The sequence below is a fragment of the Peromyscus leucopus genome, chromosome 3 (genome assembly GCF_004664715.2).
Source record: "Peromyscus leucopus breed LL Stock chromosome 3, UCI_PerLeu_2.1, whole genome shotgun sequence".
In the NCBI taxonomy this organism is placed as follows: domain Eukaryota; kingdom Metazoa; phylum Chordata; class Mammalia; order Rodentia; family Cricetidae; genus Peromyscus; species Peromyscus leucopus.
In genome coordinates this window covers 30,347,574-30,361,174 of record NC_051065.1, presented here as the reverse complement: position 1 = coordinate 30,361,174, position 13,601 = coordinate 30,347,574, and the positions used below count along the sequence as shown (strand labels likewise).

At 36.3% G+C, this 13,601-nt stretch overlaps 1 non-coding gene across 1 annotated transcript; it reads right to left on the bottom strand.

The window, feature by feature from the left end:
- Positions 1-7,828: 7,828 nt before the first annotated feature.
- On the bottom strand, positions 7,829-7,901 carry Trnam-cau. The gene has a single exon. It is a non-coding gene; the product is annotated as a tRNA-Met (tRNA).
- Between the last annotated feature and the right edge of the window lie 5,700 nt (positions 7,902-13,601).

The following is a 13,601-nucleotide window of genomic DNA, read 5'->3' as shown; positions in this document are numbered from 1 at the left end:
CCTGTTCATCACCATATCCCAGCTACCAACTCCAGCAGAGTCTCCTTGCTGGATCAGAGGGCACACTGCCCGCCAGAAATGCAGATAGTCCACCCGTCCCAGAATTGTTCCCACTCAGTGTCTGCCCAAACTACCCCCAATCACCCTACCACTCACCATCATTATATCCGGCCCCACTCTAGTCCCCAACTCTGATTGGGATCCTCCACAGGCCACTCCAGCTAGAAGACCAGAAATCAAGAGGGTAAAACACCCATCCAACAAAGACAGACACAGAATTGGCACCTAGACCTATAATTAGCCCAAACCCAGCTAACCTAGATGCCAGTGTAAGAACACAATCAACAACACCTAGGATAAGATGTCACTGCAGAGCAAACTTATCCAACTACAAGAAGCCCTGAATATTCCAACTCAGAAGCACAAGAAAATGACCTTAAAATCAACTTTGTAAAGATAATAGGGATCCTTAACAAGGAAATCATAGAAGAAGGTTTTCCTAACTTAAAGAAGGAGATATTGATAAAGGTACAAGAAGCTTACAGAACACCAAATAGACTGGACCAGAAAAGCCTCCCCACAAAATAATCAAAACACTAAACTTACAGAACAAAGAAGGTAGCAAGGGGAAAAGGCGAAGAAACATATAAAGGCAGACCTATTAGAATTACACCCAACTTCTCAATAGAGACTCTGAGAGCCAGAAAGGCCTAGACAGATGTCCTGTAAATTCTAAGAGATCACAGATGCCAGCCAAGACTACTGTACTTTTAATCACCATGGATGGAGAAAACAAGATATTCCATGATAAAGTCAAATTTAAACAATATGTATATCCACAAACCTCCCCCTACAGAAGGTACTAGAAGGAAAATTCCAACCCAAGAAGGTTAACTATACCCATGAAAACAAAGGAAATAACCTTACACCAGCAAAACCAAAAGGACACACATATGCACACACACACACACACACACACACACACACACACACACACACACAATCACCACCACCAATAACAAAACAACAGGAATTAATAATCATTGGTTGTAGGTGGAGTTTTTTATTGAACTGCTTTCAGCTCTGTTCTGACAGCCACTTCCAAAATAACCATTCAAGGACTTATTATTATTTATAAATGCTCAGCCAACAGCTCGGGCTGGTTACTAGCTAACTCTCATATTTTAAATTAATATAGATTCCTTATCTACCTTCTGCCATGTGGCAGTACCTTCTTTCAGCATAGCATGTTCACCTCCTGCTTCTACTGTGTCTCTCCCAACTCCCCAGACTCTACCCTTCTTCCTAGAATTCTCTCTGCCCTGAAAATCCTGCCTAGCTATTGGCCAATCAACTTTTTATTAACAATGTAAGCAACTCATTTTCATACTGTACAGAAGGATTATTCCACAGAAATTTGTCATTGATATCACTCAATATGAATGAAATCAATTCCACAATAAAAAGACACAGACTAACAAAAATGGATGCTAAAACAGGATTGATCCTTCTGCTGCACACAAGAAACACACCTCAATATCAAAGATAGGTATTTCCTCAGAGCAAATGTTTGGGATAAGCTTTTCCAAGCAAATGAACCTAAGAAACAAGCTGGTGTAGCTATTCTAACATCTAACAAGACAGACTTCAAACCAAAATTAACTAAGAGAGACAAGGAAGGACACTTGTATGAAATGTCAAAGGAAAGATCAACCAAGATGATTTTTTTTCAGTTCTTAACATATACTCCCAAAACACAAGGGTACACACATTTGTAAAGAAAATATTACTAAACTTTAAATCACACATCTATATTCACACAGAGATAGTGGGAGACTTCAATATCCCACTCTCCCTAATGGACAGGTCATCCAGATAAAAACTAAACAGAGAAATACTGGGGTTAACAGAATTTATGAACCAAATGGACCTAACAGATATTTATAGAACATTTCACCTAAACACAAAAGAATACACCTTCTCAGCACCTCATGGAACATTTCTCAAAACTGATCTCATACTCGGTCACAAAGTAAGTCTCAAGAGATATGAGAAAACTGAAAAAAACTCTTGCATCGTATCAGACTACCACAGAACCACACATCAAAACTGAATTTCAAAAAGAGAAATAACAGAGAGCCTACAGATTCATGAAAACTTAACAGTTTTCTACTAGATGACTACTGGGTCAAGGCAGAAATAAGGAAAGAAATTAAAGACTTCCTAGAATTCAGCAAAAATGACTGTATAACATACCCAAACTTATGGGAAACAATGAAAGAGGTTCTAAGGGGAAAGTACTTAGCACTAAGTTCCTATGTAAGAAACTTGGAGAGATCTCATACGAGAAACTTAACAGCACCTCTGAAAGCTGTAGAACAAAAAGAAGCATGCTTACCCAAGAGGAGCAGATGGCAAGAAATAATCAAACTCAGGGCTGAAATCAGTAAAGTAGAAGCAAAGAGAACAATCAATTAAACAAAGAGTTGATTCTTTGAGAAAATCAACAAGATAGACAAACTCTAATCCAAACTACTAAAAGGCAGAGAGAGAATATCCAAACTAACAAAATCAGAACAAAAAAGGGGCACATAACAACAGATACCAAGGAAATCCAAAGAATCATTTGGTCATACTTTAGAAACATGTACTCCACAAAATTGGAAAATCTAATATAAATGGATAATTTTCTTGATAGATACCACTTACCAAAGTTAAATCAAGATCAGATAAACAATTTAAATAGACCCTTAGGGAAGCAGAAGCAGTCATTAAAAGTTTCTCAAAAAAACAAAGTTCAGGGCCAGATAGTTTTAGCACACAATTCTAACAGAATTTCAAAGAAGAGCTAGTAACAATTCTCCTCAAATATTTCCACAAAATAGAAATAGAAAGAACATTGCCAAATTTATTTTATGAGGCTACAGTCACCCTGATAACTAAACCACACAAAGAATCAACAAAGAAAGAGAATTACAGACCAGTTTCCCTCATGAATACTGATGCAAAAATACTCCATAAAATACTTTAAAACTGAATCCAAGAAACCTCAAAAAGATCATCCACCATGATCTAGGAGGCTTCACCCCAATGCATTATATATGTTTGACATAAACATTGTTCCTAGAGTGATGTTAACTACCATGCAACTGGACATAACTCAGTGACTAAAATGAGACTTTGGGATTTACAGAGATGCAGAGATGGTTCAACATACAAAGAATTGGTAAATGTAATCCATCATGTAAAAAACTGAAAGAAAAGCAATCACATGATCATTTCATTAGATTCTCGAAAGGCCTTGGACAAAATCCAATGCCTTTTCATAATAATAGTATTGGAGAGATTACAGATAAAAGAAACATGCCTAAACATAATAAAGGCAAATTACAGCAAGCCAATAGTTAACATTAAATTAAATGGAAAGAAACTCAAAACAATTCTATTAAAATCAACAAGACAAGGCTGTACAATCTTTATATATCCATTCAATCTAGTACTTAAAATTCTAAGTGTAGTAATAAGACAACTGAAGATCAAGAGGATACAATTTGGAAGGAATGAGTCAAGGTATCATTGTTTGTAGATGATATGATAGTATATATAAGTGACTCCACAAATTCTACCAGGGAACTCCTACAGCTCATAAAAACATTTAGTATGTGTCTGGAAGCAAGATTAACTGAAATAATCGGTAACCTTCCCATACACAAATGACAAACAGGCTGAGAAAGAAATCAGGGGAAAAAATACCCATCAAAATAGCCACAAATAATATATAATATCTTGGGGAAACTCTAACCAAGCAAGTGAAGGGCCTGTATGGAAAAGACTTCAAGTGTTTGAAGGAAGAAATTTAAGAAGATATCAGAAGTTGAAAAGATCTTCCATGCCCATGGATTGGTAGGATCAATATAGTAAAAATGGTCATCTTACCAAAAACAGTATACAGATTCAATGCAATCTCCACCCAACACAATTCTTTACAGACCTTGAAAGTACAATACTCAACTTCATGTGGAAAATCAAAAAATCCATTGTCTTAATTAGGGTTTTTATTGCTGTGAAGAGACAACATGACCATAGAAACTCTTATAAAGAAAACATTTAATTGGGGTGGCTCGCTAACAGTTTCAGAGGTTCAGCTCATTATTATCATGGTGGACAGCATGGCAGTGTTCAGGCAGTAGCAGTGCAGGAGAAGCTGAGAGTCCTTCACCTTGCAGGCAACAGGAAGTTGACTGACTATCACAATGAGGGAAGCTTGAGCAAAAGAGACCTCAAAGCCCATGAGACACACTTCCTGCAATGAGGCCACACCTCTAATAGTGTCATTTGGGGGGGGGACCATTTTCTTTCAAACCATCGCATTCTGCTACTTGTACCTTGTGGGAGTGGCCAATCCTTGACTGATCAACTTGAAGCTCATGTTGATGAGAAAGGGAGCCCACATCTGATACTGGTTCGAGGACCAGAAAGAAGCCAGAGGCCAGACAGCCCAGAGACCCAAGATTGAACCAAACACAACTGGCAAAAAAAAAAAAAATCAATGAAATGATTCCTAACAATATTCTGCAATACTCATAGATCAGTGCCTATCCCAACTGTCACCAGTGGAGCATCATCCAGAAACTGACGGGAGCAGTTACAGAGACCCACAGCCAAACACTAGGTAGATCCAGGGGAACCCTGCAGAAGAAGGGGAGGAAGGATTGTAGGAGCCACATCGGTCAAGGACAGACACCAGGAGAACATGGCCCACAGAATCAACTGAGCAGGGCTCATAGGGCCTCACAGAGAATGAAGCGGCAAACACAGATCCTGTAAGGGTCTGAGCTAGGTCCTCTGCATATACCTTATGGTTCTGTAGCTTTATGTTCTTGGGGCACTCCCAAAAGAGAGAGTGGGAGCTATCTGTGACACTTTTGCCTGCAGTTTTCCTCCTGCTAGGTTCCCTCATCCAGCCTTGATATGAGGGCTTGTGCCTAGTCTTATTGTAACTTGCTATGCAGTGTTTGGTTGTCATGACTGGGAGGTTTATAAAAATGGGTTAATTTAAGATAAAAGAACAGTTAACAAGAAGCCTGCCACGGCCATACAGTTTATAAATGATATAAGTGTCTGAGTGATTATTTTATACATGGATTGTGGGACTGTAGGGCTTGGGGAACCTGGAGAGAAGCCCTCCAGCAACAAATAAGCCTCCATTGATTTTACCAAGAATAACTGGAAGTTGAGGTGAAAATTTCTCCATTTAGTGCTACTATAAAAATATGTATGAAAGGGAGAAGTAGACCTTTATTACCATTGCCTGAACCAGATCTATTCCCTTCATTCTGGTATGGCCTGAACAAAAGAGTCTCACACATAGAATTTCTGGGCAAAATTTCATTCTGGCATACATAAAAAGATATTTCCTTAACATTTACATTTATCTACAAAAACACAATGGAAAATGATGAATTGAAAGATGAACAGGAGGATAATGTTGTAAACATGCTTCATTAAGTGTTTTCTAAGTCAGCCTTGGTGATTAAACCAATTGGAGATAAAGGATTGTGTTTTAGCTTTCCTCATATATGCCAGCTGGCCTGAAATAGAAGTATTTGAGTTAAAATGCACATTTCCATGGGAAAAATGATTTTAAATGTATCATTAGAATTGAAAGTCCTGATAAAATAGTTCCACTTGGATGCATACCTTTGCCAATAATAATTTGAAAAGCTGACTGGGCAGAGGAGAGGGCCCTTTAAGAACTATTGAGAGAACCTTTGACATTTTACAACTTGGTGTTACAAAATGTGGAAAGGAAAGTTCCAGGAGACTGGATGGTTTTGTACATTGCTATTCTTATAAATTATGCTGTAAATGTTCTTTTGCTTAAAAACCCAGTCTGAAATGAATATATTTATATACATTGCAATGAATATGTATATATATATATGTATGTATATATATATATATATGTTTTGCCTAAAAAGGAAAACAAATTCTAACCTTGTCTTTTGTTTGACTAGAAGGATTTTTAATCTAGAAGTTCAGTTAAATTGCCTGTTTGAATCTATCCTAAATTGTCCCTTTGGTAGTAGCTGTGAATAAATAAAAAATAAGGCAATAACCTAAAGAACTGCTTTTGTTCAGAAGCATTGAAGAGGACTCAGGTGACCATTCTCTAGATTTTTCATGAGTCAGATAATCAACAAAATATTTCCATATTAGTTTTCTTTTTGTTCCAACAAAATACTGCAAACCATCAACCTAAGGAAGTTAAGGAGTAGAATAATCGGAATATATTATATCCATGTATATGATACATGTGTAATAAAAACAGGTGGTGAAAAATCATTGATGACAAGGCGCTCAAAGAGAGATTTATTTTTATAATGACAACTAAAACTTACTTTTTTTCCTTCAAAGGTAAAATATCTGAAGAGAAATTCAGTGTGACTGCTATTGTTTGTTACATGGGGTATGGGATAGTTCTGGTGTAGCTCTTACTAAGTTAATACAGTCTTGAGGTGTGAACTTTAGGACCACAATTAACAAATAAATTAAGAGTCTTTTAAATTTACAGAGGAGAGCCAATAGTTATTTCAAAAATAAATGTTGCCCTAACACCTTTCCAAACATAATAAAAATACATGAAACTACAACAAATATACCAGAATTTTAAACATACTATCTCAAGCTATGATTTTATTTAAAGGGAGTATTTACATCTTAAAAGGCTGTTGCTAGTATTACTATTATGAACTTACACAGTTTCACTACTAAAATTTCCTGAAAAGAAATAGATTAAGCATGTATAGTAAACCAAAACATCACATGTCACATACTATTATAAAAATTGACATTTCTTTCTGTACATTCATTTATCTGTTCTTATATGTCTTTTTCACTCACATACATGTACACACTCACATATACATGTAAACTGTATTCTAACATGGGTTAGTCTTAAAACTCTTACTAACCTATTTGATACAGAGATGATTTTTAGATATTGATTAGATTACAAATAAAAAGTGACCGTATATGGCTTATGCTGTTATAAGGAAGGGTGTGAGGAAGTACAGTAATGGCAAAATGAATACTTGCTGGAAGGTGCATGTATGTCAACACTGGCAGGTTGAAAAGGCAGTAAGCATAAGCATGCTTTAGGATATTTTACATACTGTGCTATTTTTAATATTTAAGTTGACTCTTGATGGTATGAATTCAACTCTGAATATGAACTTGTTTTCATAATTGGTCACCTACTTAAGAGAACATGGTAAAGCAGAAGAACAATGATGTTCCATGTGAAAGAACTGTGTGTAACATGATCCAAATATCCATATGTTTCTAATTAGTAATAGGTCTAGAATGGTATTTCAGCTCCTTGTAAGACAGACAGTGTATCCAAAATGGTTCTTTCCTAAATAGTGTAGTTTTGGTTTTATGTATTCATTTTTTTAAAATTTTGATTTTTGATTTTCTAATGTATGTAGTTTATGCATATATGTGTACATGTTATGTGAGTGCATGTGTGGAGGCCAGGAAATGCCTTGTACCCCGTTCTATCAACCTCTACATCATTACCTTGAGACATGGTCTCTAACTTAACCCAAAGCTGACCATTTTCAGTGAAAAATGCATCTAGCCAGTCCATCCCAGTGATCCTCCTAGTCCACCCTCCCATGTCCTCCCCATGTTGGGGTTCTGGGCATGTGCAGCCATGTCCAGCTCTTTTTTTTTTTTTTTAGCTGAGGATCAAACCCAGGGCCTTGTCCTTGCTAGGCAAATGCTCTACCACTGAGCTAAATCCCCAACCAGAAGGAAAAGCAACTGCCCCCTCTGAGGTTCGAACTCAGGACCTTCAGATTATGAGACTGACACACTGCGTACTGCGCTAAGGAGGCAAGTCATGTCCAGCTCTTAACATGACTAGTGAATTCAGGTCCTTCTGCTGACCCACTTAGCCATCTCTTCAACTCCATGAAAATATTTAAAGTGTAAGATGGTTAAATTTTATCTGAATGTTCTTAATAGAATTTTATTATGCGAGGAAGAGGTGGCACATGTGTTTAATCCCAGAACACATGAGGCAGAGGCAGGCAGATATCTGTGAGTTTGAGGCCAGTCTGGTCTATAAAGCATGTTCCAGAACAGGCAGGACAACACAGAGAAATCTTGTCTCTAAATAAATAAATAAATAGTTACATTATTTTAATAACAATTTTATTATATATATAGTTTCCCCTGAGCTAATGTCTATTACCTTTTTAATTATTATGGAGGAAAGTAAAATGCAATTAAGAAAATGGTCTTGGCAATTGCTCAGTTAGTAGTGTCTGCCTCACATTTATAAAGATGTGTTTGATTCCCCAGAATCCATGTAAAAAGTCTGGGCATGACAGCACACATTTGTGATTCCAGCACTAGGAAGTCAGAGACAAACCTTCTAGCCTGCTTGGTGGTCCCTAGGGCAATGAGAGACTTTGTCTCCTAAATAAAATGGATAGTGCTATGCTAGAATATGGTCCAGGAATGGAGTCCTGTGAGCAGAAGTCTGAGTGCTTGTGAGAAAACTCCAAGAAAACAACACAAGAGTCTTGTGACTCAGTTTCTTGAACACAGAGAACTTTTAGGATTCTGCTTTTGTGGCCCTCCCAGGTGAAGGTGATAGCAGTGAGTTTACTTCAGATTATTCATTCTGACTGGCTATTGCTATTTATTTATAGGCTTCTATGGAAAGCTATGTTTTTACCCCATGCAGCTTGCCAACGACGTGTGGCTTGTCCTTGTGATTGGACACTTTACTCATGTGACTCCTCTTAACTCTCAGAGTATAAATTGTTTGATGCTCTGACTAAAATTGTCTAGGGCATAAGACTTTAGTGTGATGCTTTTATTGGCTCCATTTTCCCAGCTCCTAGTGCTTCTAGAGTGGTAAACATGGTTGAAAGAACAACACATAAGATTGACATTCACACATGTGTACCCTCACACATAAACACATATACATAAACAGAAAGGATATAATCTCAATTAAGTGTGCTTTTGAACATTCACCAGTTACACAGAAGAAACTAATTACTAGAATAAATATTTACAGAACATAATGTATGTGATTTTTCTTTCATCTCCTTGAAATGTGAAAGAGTAACCAGTAATAAGCGCCCTGTATTTGTGATTAAAATTTAGAGAAACCTAAGTGACCATAAACTAAAATGAGAAAAATCTTTGAGCTAAGATTTTCTCTTTTAAAAAAGCATAGTTTTCATACTGCGGTGTTAGATTATCATTATTGGGTATAAAGTCATTTCCATTTCTCTGTTTGCTTTTATTTTGGCCAAGGTTTGAAGGGAGTTGGCAATGCTTATCCTAGCTTCCGTTTGAGCTGAAAATACAATCTGGAGAGCTCAGGTACCCAACTAATCTTATAAAACTCACTTGTATTTTTATTTCTCCATTATTTTTGCCCAATATCAGCATTTAAGATGAAATTTTCCAGCTTGCTGCATTTTAAAAACCATGTCTCCACCATGCACACATTCTTTTACTGAAGGAAATGAGAGCAGAAAGCATAAGCAAAGGTTTCATTATGATTTGTAATTGAATGCTTGTATAAGCTGATAGGTGTGGGGAAAATGTATGAGAAAAATTGAATTGTATGCAATGTTTCCACTGATTATTACAATTCTTTGTGCGAGTAAGCAGCTGTCCCTGGGAAAGTAGATATCTCAATTGAATGGAGGTTAGTCCCTCTTACCAATTGTTCTTAGAAAACCTGCTAGATTCTGCTTTACAAGGAGGCTACAGAGGTCTCTTCACTTCCTTGTTAAGAGAAAGACACTGAGACAACAGAGTACATATGACACCGTGGTTCAGGTGTATGCTTGTCACACAAATTTAGTTTTCTTGGACATACACATATGCTGCATTCCCAATTATTACAGCTGAGTTGCGTGAAGAAAAGGCATTGGCTAGATCATGTGTTTATTTTCAAACTATTTTAAGTTATTTGTTCCTACACAAATGTTAAATGATTTAGTAGTAAATTCTAGTGTAAAATCTGTGTCCTTGTGTAGGCTCTGGGTCAAATGCAGTGCTTTGGAGCCAAGCAAAATGCCACATATTACTGGCAAGCTGTATACCTGCTTTTTAACTAGACTCCTGCCTTCTCCCTTCATCTTACAAGGTCCCTGTAGGGCAACATAAATCCTGATGTATTCCCCAGAATATTGAAAATCGCTAATAAATAATAAGTAACTGCCATACTATTTGTTGAAATGTAAAATTTTTATCCTTGAAATTGAAGTTCAGTTATAAACAGAAGAGGATAAGAACTATTTTAAATAAAATAATATTATAACATTGAGGAATAATTACAAATAATTGGTTTGAAAGTATAGGATATTTGTCTAAGATAAAATCTAGGGGTAACCATACTTTCCTTAACAAAGTGGTCTCTCTCATTGTAAGCTAAACAAGGGGATTAATGTTAATGCAATTATCTCCAAAAGTTCATAATTCATTAGAAAATCTTCAGTTTATATCATTAAAAATGAAAATATCCAGAATGTATGAAATAAACAGTATACTTATGGAAGTTACAATTCAAAGGACACTTTGGTATAAATAGAAAGATTTCAAACTAATAGTAAAGAAACAACTATTAACTTTTAAAATGACTATTTTATTTCACTATACAACAGATAACAGCTCATGAGAACAATTGATATTGGAGTTTGAAAATGGTTGTAGGAATTATTCCATTTACATCCTTATGCATATTTATCATAGAACTAGCAATGTCGTCAATATCATCAGGACAATAATGAACAGTAGTTCCTGTGATCTGGAGTATGCTACTACTACTTTTAAGCTTTGAAGAGAAAAATAATAGCTGTGTTGTTCGGAAAACTGTCCTCATGTGTGTAGAATAAAACTATAAACTGGAATAATCTTTATGAAAAAAGAGTTGGCCAAAATGCTAATAATTTTTAGAAACAAAACTCTTCAATCTGCCTAAAAGATAACCTTATGTAATAGTGGCAAAAGCTTGTGGCAGTAACCAAACAGTATTTTTGTTAAGTCCACTGGATGAGATGGAACACACACACACAGCACTGCCTAGGTGACCAAGAGCCAGAAACTGAATGGTCCAGGCATGTAGGTAAAAACAAATACTACTGTTGTGTTAAAAAAAAAAAAATGTAGTAATAAAATGATTCCCAATGACACTTTTCTGTGCTCAAAGATCAGTGCCTTACTCACCCACCAGCAAAGAAGCTTCCTGTAGCAGATGGGAACAAATACAGAGACCCACAGCCAGACAACATGCAGAGAGTGAGAGACCTTGGAAAACTCAGCCCTAAATGGGATGTTTCCATCAGTCCCTTCCCTCAGATGTCAGGGAACTCTGTAGAGGAGGGAGCAGAAAGAGTGTAAGAGCCAGTGGGGATGGAGGACACCAGAAATCAAAGCCTTCTAAACACAACTATTCTAGTGTTCAAATGAATGTACAGAGACTGAGGAAGCTTTCACAGGGCCTGCCTGCATGGTTCTGTACCAAATGGGGACCTAGACCTGGAAGGAGAAGTAGATACATGTCACCATCAGTAACCCATAAGCTACCTCTAATTGATAGCCACTTGCAAATGAAAAATTAGTTTTGTTCAAGGAAGTCTCATTGGAGAAACAAACCACAATTAAGTGTAAGCCCCATACCCACCAGTAGATGGCTAAAACAAAATGAACTCAAAATGAATGTCATCTGACAACTTTGGAGCTTCTTAATATTTTCTTGGGATGTGTTTATTATTTTTACCTTGAAGGTCCTTTGTATATATATTGTGGCTTCTAGTTTGGGGTTTTATGGGACTTCTGTGGATGTAAACATGTGTGTTTTCTCATTGTAGGCGGAAGTTTTCCTGTATCCTGCAGCCGCTTGGTCCCAAGTAAACACACAGAAGCTTGTATTAATCACAAACTATTTGGACTATGGCTCAGGTTTATCATTAACTAGTTCTTACAATTTAATTCTTCCCATTTAAATTAATCTATGTTTTGCCACATGGCTTTGTGGCATAACTTATGTTTCATTGCATCTTGCTCCCCCAGCAACATTCAGCATGTCTTCTGACTCTGCCTTATTCTCCTTGTCTCTCAGCTTGGATTCCCTGTCTGGTTCTATTCTGCCTTGCCATAGGTCATAGCAGCTTCTTTATTAATAAATGGTAGCAATACATATTCACAGCATACAGAAAGAACATCCCACAGGCACCCCATGTCTCTTTTTCTTGATTTGTTTATTTTTTATTTATCTTACTGTATTTTATTTGATTCTTATTCCTTATATGTCACTTTGTTTTTTAATGAGAGACAGAAAGGATGTGGATGTGGATGGGATGAGAGGTTGAGAAGAACTGGGAAGAGGAGGAGACTCAAAGGAAGCCACAGTCAGAATATATTGTATGGAAAAGGTCTTTTTCAATAAAAGAAAAAAGTGGTAATTTAATTTGTAGATATGTCTATTAATTTCTATCTTCTTCAGAAGAAGAAGTTGTGGATTGTGACAGTATTATTTGTTGAGTTGAAAGAAGCAGGAATAAGCTAGGAAACAGGCGTATCTGTGAGTAATTATTTAGCTTCAGGGCATGTCTGTGAAGGTTACGCTGATTATGATAACAGAGGTGAGAAGATCAACATTAAAGGTGGGCAACACCATCCCCTGGGCCTGAGTGGCAAACAATGGAAACAGTTTAAAATTAGCCATGTGTACTCAGCCATCACTGTCTACTTCTTGACTGTAGAGGCAATGTGAGCAGCTTTCAAGCTCCTGCTGCTTTGACCCCGTTACCATGATCTACAGGACCATAGGACTGTAAGATGAAATACATTCTCTCCTAAGTTGCTTTGCTAGGGTATTTTGTCACCACAACATGAAAAGAAACTAAGACGTAAATATATCCTAGAATAGATGTCATGTTTTTATTGATCATAGTAAAATTCTGTAGTTAATTAAATGTTCAAACTCACCCCAATGTGTTTAATAAATTTTGATACACCATTATAATTAACTACAGATCTTTGAGAGAAGTGCTTTATAGCATTAGGAAATGCTAAGAAATATATTTCAAAAAATGATTGTGAAATATTAATTACCATATGTTAGAAACTTTATTAAATAGTCCTGTTGTTATATATGATACAGACATAGTAAAATATGTTCAGATTAATATTGCAATGCTCTTATGTGTTGTTTACTTTTCTGTGCCTTTCTGCATTTCTCAGTTTTACTGGAGAGAAATATATCCAAATTAATAAGTAGAACATAATATTTAATGAAACATATCCCACTAGAAATTACCTAATTTTTTTTCCTAAGCCAGAGACTTTTATAATTTAAAATGAAGTAGATTAGGGGCTCATTACATGTGGTTGTTAGTTGTTAGTTTAATGACCAGAATATTAAAGCCAATTCTTCATAATATAGTAAATATTTATGAAATACAGAGTCCCACACAAGTGGTCATAGGAGGAGGACTGTCATTCACCTGACACATATGTTCCTGTGTGACTATGCTATTTATTTAAAGATGGTTTCCATCCTG